The sequence below is a fragment of the Cherax quadricarinatus genome, chromosome 48, assembly GCF_038502225.1.
Source record: "Cherax quadricarinatus isolate ZL_2023a chromosome 48, ASM3850222v1, whole genome shotgun sequence".
In the NCBI taxonomy this organism is placed as follows: Eukaryota; Metazoa; Arthropoda; class Malacostraca; order Decapoda; family Parastacidae; genus Cherax; species Cherax quadricarinatus.
In genome coordinates this window covers 16,434,568-16,444,191 of record NC_091339.1, presented here as the reverse complement: position 1 = coordinate 16,444,191, position 9,624 = coordinate 16,434,568, and positions in this window count along the sequence as shown.

The window sequence follows — 9,624 nt, the reverse complement described above, 5'->3', positions numbered from 1 at the left end:
GAACAATTTATTTTAGCCTAACCCAACTAAATATATTTTAGATTTGTTTACAATAATTTAATACTAAACAAACACAGTGAAATATATTTTTTCGTTAGGTTCAGAATGATTTTGGCGAAATTATTGCATACACAAATTTTCACTTGCCCTATATGGCAAGATGAGCGTTGCTATTTAAGCCAAGATGGCAAGTTCTGCCTATTCGGCATGACATATACATATATATACATATATGAATATATATATATATATATATACATATATATGTATGTATATATATATATATATATATATATATATATATATATATATATATACATGTATATATATATATATATATATATATATATATATATATATATATATATATATATATATATATATATATATATATATATATATATATATATATATATATATATATATATATATATATATATATATATATATATATATATCACTCTTCCTTGAATTATTCTTCCTTGTATTTCTCCATTTATCTGCACCGTCGTCCATATTTTCCTATATCTAACAATATTACTCTCTATTTTTTCCCCTTTCGATCTTTCTTTCTCCTTATCAGTGTCTCTAACTCGGATTATTTTTATCGCTTTCTTTTTCATTTCACTATATATTTCTCATCATATCGTTGCATCTTTTTTTTTGTTAGGTTGATGCTCTATCGGTCTATAATGCTGCGTTTCGCCCGTTCACCACCAGTTAAGAATTCTTAAAAACCCTAAATTAAGGACTGAAGTAAACTCTCAGTGCATAGACACTTATAGATATGCACGCATATCTCTGAATGTCTATTTCCTAAGAGATATATATACCTCTAAGTGAATATATCCTCTGATAGACCTCTCGATTAAAATACTATAATATATATCTTTATATATATATATATATATATATATATATATATATATATATATATATATATATATATATATATATATATATATATATATATATATATATATATATATATATATATATATATATATATATATATATATATATATATATATATATATATATATATATATATATATATATATATATATAAATCCAGTTTGATAATCTCTCATTCATTTCCTCCGTCGAAAGTCATAACTTTGATATATAATAATAACTTTGATATATAATAATCTAATCATATAAAATCATAAAGTCAGATTTTATGTAAATTCTGATCAACTGAAACATAGCTTCTTAATTTATATATTTGTAACTCAGACTAAAAAAGAATGCAAAATACCCATGCACAATAAAAAATTGAATTCAATTCTTCAAAAAATTGCCTCAATTCACTTATAAATAATATTAAACATGCTCTTAGGGCAAGGATAATTAAATATATACATTTAGTATAATTATAAATACAATGTAATTAGTAAATTTTGCATAATTATATGCAAAACATGTGCATACACTACAGAGGCCAAATTAACAGCTATGAGTGCTATTGTTTAAATGAATAAAAAAATGTCTAGATGTATGTTAGAGCATTTTAATGAGATTTTGTGAGGTTTTATGTGGCAACTCGTGACGTAGGGTAGGAACAGCTGGCTGTTGTTGCTGTTGTCATCCTTAGGAATTCAGAGGTGCCATTATGGCAACTGGTGCATTACGTGTGGCAAGTGAGTTCATTACTGCTGGAATTCTTAAAGGACTTATGGCAAATGTCAACGACACTGGTGATTCTAGTGTTTTTATGGCAACTTGTGCTGTGAGGCATGGTAAGTTGTGGCGAGATATTCTCAAGGTGTTAAAGATATTTTTCAATATAGGGAGAACCTTGTCCGTTGCCTGCGTTTCTAAATTAGTTATGGCAACCCGGCTAAATGAACTCGAGAATGGAATGTATGGTAATGACAGGGTTAACCGAAAAGTAAATAATAAGACGATTTTCTGTTCATGGCAGCTTATAGAAATGCCATAAAATGCCATAAACCACATATTGTGTCTTTTAAACATAGAAAATGGGAAGTCAACATGGCAACTTTTATTGTAAGGTTTAGTAGACATGATTAGCATTTTAGAAGCTGGCATCATATTGTTATACTGGCAACCGCATTGCCAGCTGTATCGCACCCTCTTCAGTAATTTATGGCAAAATTTTACACTAACTAGACTAGAGCTTAGTGTGGCAACTTAACATCCAGACCCATGGAGCTGAACTCTTCTCCAGGCTGAAGGACTGACCACCTTCTCCAGGCTGAGGGACTGACCGCCTTCTCCAGGCTGAGAGACTGACCACCTTCTCCAGGCTGAGGGACTGACCACCTTCTCCAGGCTGGGGGACTGACCACCTTCTCCAGGCTGAGGGAATGACCACCTTTTCAAGGCTGGGGGACTGACCACCTTCTCCAGGCAGAGGAACTGACCACCTTCTCCAGCCTGAGGGACTGACCACCTTCTCTAGGCTGAGGGAATGACCACCTTCTCCAGGCTGGGGGACTGACCACCTTCTCCAGGCTGAGGGACTGACCACCTTCTCCAGGCTGGGGGACTGACCACCTTCTCCAGGCTGAGGGAATGACCACCTTCTCCAGGCTGAGGGAATGACCACCTTCTCCAGGCTGAGGGAATGACCACCTTTTCAAGGCTGGGGGACTGACCACCTTCTCCAGGCTGAGGAACTGACCACCTTCTCCAGCCTGAGGGAATGACTACCTTCTCCAGGCTGGGGGACTGACCACCCTCTCCAGGCTGAGGGACTGACCACCTTCTAAAGGCTGAGGGAATGACCACCTTCTATAGGCTAGGGGACTGACCACCTTCTTCAGGCTGAGGAACTGACCACCTTCTCCAGGCTAAGGTAATGACCACCTTCTCAAGGCTGGGGGACTGACCTCCTTCTCCAGCCTGAGGGACTGACCACCTTCTCTAGGCTGAGGGACTGACCACCTTCTCCAGGCTGAGGGACTGACCACCTTCTCCAGGCTGAGGGACTGACCACCTTCTCCAGGCTGAGGGACTGACCACCTTCTCCAGGGTGAGAGACTGACCACCTTCTCCAGGCTGAGGGACTGACCGCCTTCTCCAGGCTGAGGGACTGACCACCTTCTCCAGGCTGAGGGACTGACCGCCTTCTCCAGGCTGAGGGACTGACCGCCTTCTCCAGGCTGAGGGACTGACCACCTTCTCCAGGCTGAGGGACTGACCACCTTCTCCAGGCTGAGGGAATGACCACCTTTTCAAGGCTGGGGGACTGACCACCTTCTCCAGGCTGAGGAACTGACCACCTTCTCCAGCCTGAGGGACTGACCACCTTCTCTAGGCTGAGGGAATGACCACCTTCTCCAGGCTGAGGGAATGACCACCTTTTCAAGGCTGGGGGACTGACCACCTTCTCCAGGCTGAGGAACTGACCACCTTCTCCAGCCTGAGGGACTGACCACCTTCTCTAGGCTGAGGGAATGACCACCTTCTCCAGGCTGGGGGACTGACCACCTTCTCCAGGCTGAGGGACTGACCACCTTCTCCAGGCTGAGGGAATGCCACCTTCTATAGGCTAGGGGACTGACCACCTTCTTCAGGCTGAGGAACTGACCACCTTCTCAAGGCTGGGGGACTGACCACCTTCTCAAGGCTGGGGGACTGACCACCTTCTCCAGCCTGAGGGACTGACCACCTTCTCTAGGCTGAGGGACTGACCACCTTCCCCAGGGTGAGAGACTGACCACCTTCTCCAGGCTGAGGGACTGACCGCCTTCTCCAGGCTGAGGGACTGACCACCTTCTCCAGGCTGAGGGACTGACCACCTTCTCCAGGCTGAGGGACTGACCACCTTCTCCAGGCTGAGGGACTGACCACCTTCTCCAGGCTGAGGGACTGACCACCTTCTCCAGGCTGAGGGAATGACCACCTTTTCAAGTCTGGGGGACTGACCACCTTCTCCAGGCTGAGGAACTGACCACCTTCTCCAGCCTGAGGGACTGACCACCTTCTCTAGGCTGAGGGAATGACCACCTTCTCCAGGCTGAGGGAATGACCACCTTTTCAAGGCTGGGGGACTGACCACCTTCTCCAGGCTGAGGAACTGACCACCTTCTCCAGCCTGAGGGACTGACCACCTTCTCTAGGCTGAGGGAATGACCACCTTCTCCAGGCTGGGGGACTGACCACCTTCTCCAGGCTGAGGGACTGACCACCTTCTCCAGGCTGAGGGAATGACCACCTTCTATAGGCTAGGGGACTGACCACCTTCTTCAGGCTGAGGAACTGACCACCTTCTCCAGGCTGAGGTAATGACCACCTTCTCAAGGCTGGGGGACTGACCACCTTCTCCAGCCTGAGGGACTGACCACCTTCTCTAGGCTGAGGGACTGACCACCTTCTCCAGGCTGAGGGACTGGCCACTTTCTCCAGGCTGATGGACTGGCCACCTTCTCTAGGCTGAGGGACTGACCACCTTCTCCAGGCTGAGGGACTGACCACCTTCTCCAGCCTGAGGGACTGACCACCTTCTTCAGGCTGAGGGACTGACCACTTTCTCCAGGCTAAGGGAATGACCACCTTCTCAAGGCTGGGGGACTGACCACTTTCTCCAGGCTGAGGGACTGGCCACTTTCTCCAGGCTGAGGGACTGGCCACCTTCTCCAGGCTGAGGGACTGACCACCTTCTCTAAGCTGAGGGACTGACCACCTTCTCCAGGCTGAGGGAATGACCACCTTCTCCATTCTGAGGGACTGACCACCATCTCCACGCTGAGGGACTGACCACCTTCTCCAGGCTGAGGGACTGACCATCTTCTCTAGGCTGAGGGACTGACCACCATATCTACGCTGAGGGACTGACCACCTTCTCCAGGCTTAGGGACTGACCACCTTCTCCAGACTTAGGGACTGACCACCTTCTCCAGGCTTAGGGACTGACCACCTTCTCCAGGCTTAGGGACTGACCACCTTCTCCAGGCTGGGGGACTGACCACCTTCTCCAGGCTGGGGGGACTGATCACCTTCTCCAGGCTGAGGAACTGACCACCTTTTCAAGGCTGGGGGACTGACCACCTTCTCCAGGCTGAGGAACTGACCACCTTCTCCAGCCTGAGGGACTGACCACCTTCTCCAGCCTGAGGGACTGACCACCTTCTCTAGGCTGAGGGAATGACCACCTTCTCCAGGCTGAGGGAATGACCACCTTCTCCAGGCTGAGGGAATGACCACCTTTTCAAGGCTGGGGGACTGACCACCTTCTCCAGGCTGAGGGAATGACCACCTTCTCTAGGCTGAGGGAATGGCCACCTTCTCCAGGCTGAGGGAATGACCACCTTCTCTAGGCTGAGGGAATGGCCACCTTCTCCAGGCTGGGGGACTGACCACCTTCTCCAGGCTGAGGGACTAACCACCTTCTCCAGGCTGAGGGAATGACCACCTTCTATAGGCTAGGGGACTGACCGCCTTCTTCAGGCTGAGGGACTGACCACTTTCTCCAGGCTAAGGGAATGACCACCTTCTCAAGGCTGAGGGACTGGCCACTTTCTCCATGCTGAGGGACTGGCCACCTTCTCCAGGCTGAGGGACTGACCACCTTCTCCAGGCCGGGGGACTGACCATCTTCTCCAGGCTGAGGGAATGACCACCTTCTCCATTCTGAGGGACTGACCACCATCTCCACGCTGAGGGACTGACCACCTTCTCCAGGCTGAGGGACTGACCACCTTCTCTAGGCTGAGGGACTGACCACCATATCTACGATGAGGGACTGACCACCTTCTCCAGGCTTAGGGACTGACCACCTTCTCCAGGCTTAGGGACTGACCACCTTCTCCAGGCTTAGGGACTGACCACCTTCTCCAGGCTTAGGGACTGACCACCTTCTCCAGTCTGGGGGACTGACCACCTTCTCCAGGCTGAAGGACTGACCACCTTCTCCAGGCTGAGGGACTGACCACCTTCTCCAGGCTGGGGGACTGACCACCTTCTCCAGGCTGAGGAACTGACCACCTTCTCCAGCCTGAGGGACTGACCACCTTCTCCAGCCTGAGGGACTGACCACCTTCTCTAGGCTGAGGGAATGACCACCTTCTCCAGGCTGAGGGAATGACCACCTTCTCCAGGCTGAGGGAATGACCACCTTTTCAAGGCTGGGGGACTGACCACCTTCTCCAGGCTGAGGGAATGACCACCTTCTAGACGCTGAGGGACTGACCACCTTCTCCAGGCTGAGGGACTGACCACCTTCTCTAGGCTGAGGGACTGACCACCATATCTACGCTAAGGGACTGACCACCTTCTCCAGGCTTAGGGACTGACCACCTTCTCCAGGCTTAGGGACTGACCACCTTCTCCAGGCTCAGGGACTGGCCACCTTCTCCAGGCTTAGGGACTGACCACCTTCTCCAGGCTGAGGGACTGACCACCTTCTTCAGGCTGGGGGGCTGATCACCTTCTCCAGGCTGAAGGACTGATCACCTTCTCCAGGCTGAAGGACTGACCACCTTCTCCAGGCTGAGGGACTGACCACCTTCTCCAGGCCGGGGGACTGACCACCTTCTCCAGGCTAAGGGACTGATCACCTTCTCCAGGCTGAAGGACTGATCACCTTCTCCAGGCTGAAGGACTGACCACCTTCTCCAGGCTGAGGGACTGACCACCTTCTCCAGGCCGGGGGACTGACCACCTTCTCCAGGCTAAGGGACTGACCACCTTCTCCATGCTGAGGGACTGACCACCTTCTCCGGGCTGAGGGACTGACCACCTTCTTCAGGCCGGGGGACTGACCACCTTCTCCAGGCTAAGGGACTGACCGCCTTCTCCAGGCTGAGGGACTGACCACCTTCTCCAGGCTGAGGGACTGACCGCCTTCTCCAGGCTGAGGGACTGACCACCTTCTCCAGGCTGAGGGACTGACTACCTTCTCCAGGCTGAGGGAATGACCACCTTCTCCAGGCTTAGGGAATGACACCTCCAGGCTGGGGGACTGACCACCTTCTCCAGGCTTAGGGAATGACACCTCCAGGCTGGGGGACTGACCACCTTCTCCAGGCTGAGGGAATGACACCTTCTCCAGGCTGAGGGACTGACCACCTTCTCCAGGCTTAGGGAATGACACCTCCAGGCTGAGGGACTGACCACCTTCTCCAGGCTGGGGGACTGACCACCTTCTCCAGGCTGGGGGACTGACCACCTTCTCCAGGCTGGGGGACTGACCACCTTCTCCAGGCTGGGGGACTGACCACCTTCTCCAGGCTGGGGGACTGACCACCTTCTCCAGGCTGACAGACTGGCAATCTCAAATACTATTTCTCCAACGTGGATGAACTGAGTACATCTTCACTTCACTACTACACTTGTTGTCCCTGCATTTGACTGAAGAAGACTATAATGTGGGCGAAACGTTGCAAGAATAAAGACACCCAACTGTGTCACATGTCTTAATCATCAATTGGTCGGTATTTTATACCGTTTATAGCATAACTTAGCATCCAGCTTTTGCTAATTAATTTACATATCATAAGTATGATAATTCCCTCCTCCGAGACTCAAGATTTTTAATTTGAAGGTCAGTTTTAAGGGACTAGAGAGCGCTCGGGCTTTTTAATACCTTGATGCCTCGGGTGTAAGGAATGAGGTCAGAAAGCAGGTCAGGAATCTGGTCAGAAAGCAGGTCAGAAATCTGGTCAGAAGGCAGGTCAGGAATTTGGTCAGAAAGCAGGTCCGGAATCTGATTAGAAAGCAGGTCAGGAATCTGATTAGAAAGCAGGTCAGGAATCTGGTCAGAAGGCAGGTCAGAAATCTGGTCAGAAAACAGGTCAAGAATGTGGTCAGAAAACAGGTCAAGAATGTGGTCAGAAAGCAGGTCAAGAATCTGGTCAGAAAAGAGGTCAGGAAATGGTCAGAAAGGTCAGGCAACAGGTCAGGAAACATGATAGGAAGCAAGTCAGAAATCTGGTCAGGAATCAGGTCAGGAAGCAGATCAAGAATCATTTAAAGAGCCGTGTCAGGAATCAAGACTGGAATCATACTCACGAAATCGTAATGACACGATTGCAAACAAACCATACCCCGGCCGGGATTGAACCCGCGGTCAGAGAGTCTCAAAACTCCAGCCCGTCGCGTTAGCCACTAGACCAGCTAGCCACAATAAGATTCGTCCAACTAGGTATATTTCTACACCATAGGAAGGTTAGCACAGGCACCACTGTGACCACAAATGCAAGTTTTTACAGACGAATCTCCAGCTAGCGTGGCCGTGACGAACTCTAGCTCAAGTCCCCTCACTGCCGTCAACATGACTGTGGCTAGCTGGTCTAGTGGCTAATGCGACGGTGTGGAGTTTTGAGACTCTCTGACCTCGGGTTCAATCCCGGCTGGGGTATGGTTTGTTTGCAATCGTGTCATTACGATTTCGTGAGTCATGTTGACGGCAGTGAGGGGACTTGAGCTAGAGTTCGTCACGGCCACGTAAGCTGGAGATTCGTCTGTAAAAACTTGCACTTGTGGTCACAGAGGTGCCTGTGCTAACTTTCCTATGGTGTAGAAATATACCTAGTTGGATGAATCTTATTGTGGCTAGCTGGTCTAGTGGCTAACGCGACGGGCTGGAGTTTTGAGACTCTCTGACCGCGGGTTCAATCCCGGCCGGGGTATGGTTTGGAATCATACCACAGTTCCAGCTGAATGCCATTTTGAAGTTAGTTCTTAGAGCTGACCTGACCTATCGGCGTCGAATTTTTTAAAAATGTGAATTTTGGCTTGAAAAATACTCACCGGTTACGATTCTTTTTTCTGAAAAAACTAGTGTCTCTCCAACAATCGATTTAAAAATAACTGAACAATGTTTCTCTCTAATTAGAGCTTTCTTTAATAGTCTTAAAACGCTCTAGGGAAAAACATCACACAGGAAAAAAGCTTCTTCTGCACACTCCTGACCTTTCTCTGCAAACTTGACATTTTCTGGCAAGGTTTCGTTAAGAAAACATTTCGATTTTTTAAGATATTTATCAAGTCTTGACTTCATAAATGTTTACACAGAGCGAAAAGTCGTCCTTCGAATATATGTATATATATATATATATATATATATATATATATATATACATATATATATATATATATATATATATATATATATATATATATATATATATATATATATATATATATATATATGTATATATATATATATATATATATAGTGAAGCTCATTTCTGAATATGTGGTGAGATTTGACAAATTATTGTGCTAAACGAATACAATTACCATTACGTCATATTGATGAATTGCTTTGACTTAATAATGCCCAAACTTACGTCAGTGATAAACAGAGTTCATATTCTTGATTACATAAATTCTTTATACAACAGATTATTTTAGCACTGCCATACATCAATTGTGTGTATGAGGAAGCTTTTCAATAAATTATTCGTTTCGCTCTTCTAATACCAATATATATATATATATATATATATATATATATATATATATATATATATATATATATATATATATATATATATATATATATATATATATATATATATATATATATATATATATATATATATATATACTTATGCAGCATATGGGAATCTTTATTCAGGAAACGTTTCGCCACACAGTGGCTTCATCAGTCCAATACAAAGAGGAAGGCGTAAGGAGAGGAGGAGTATG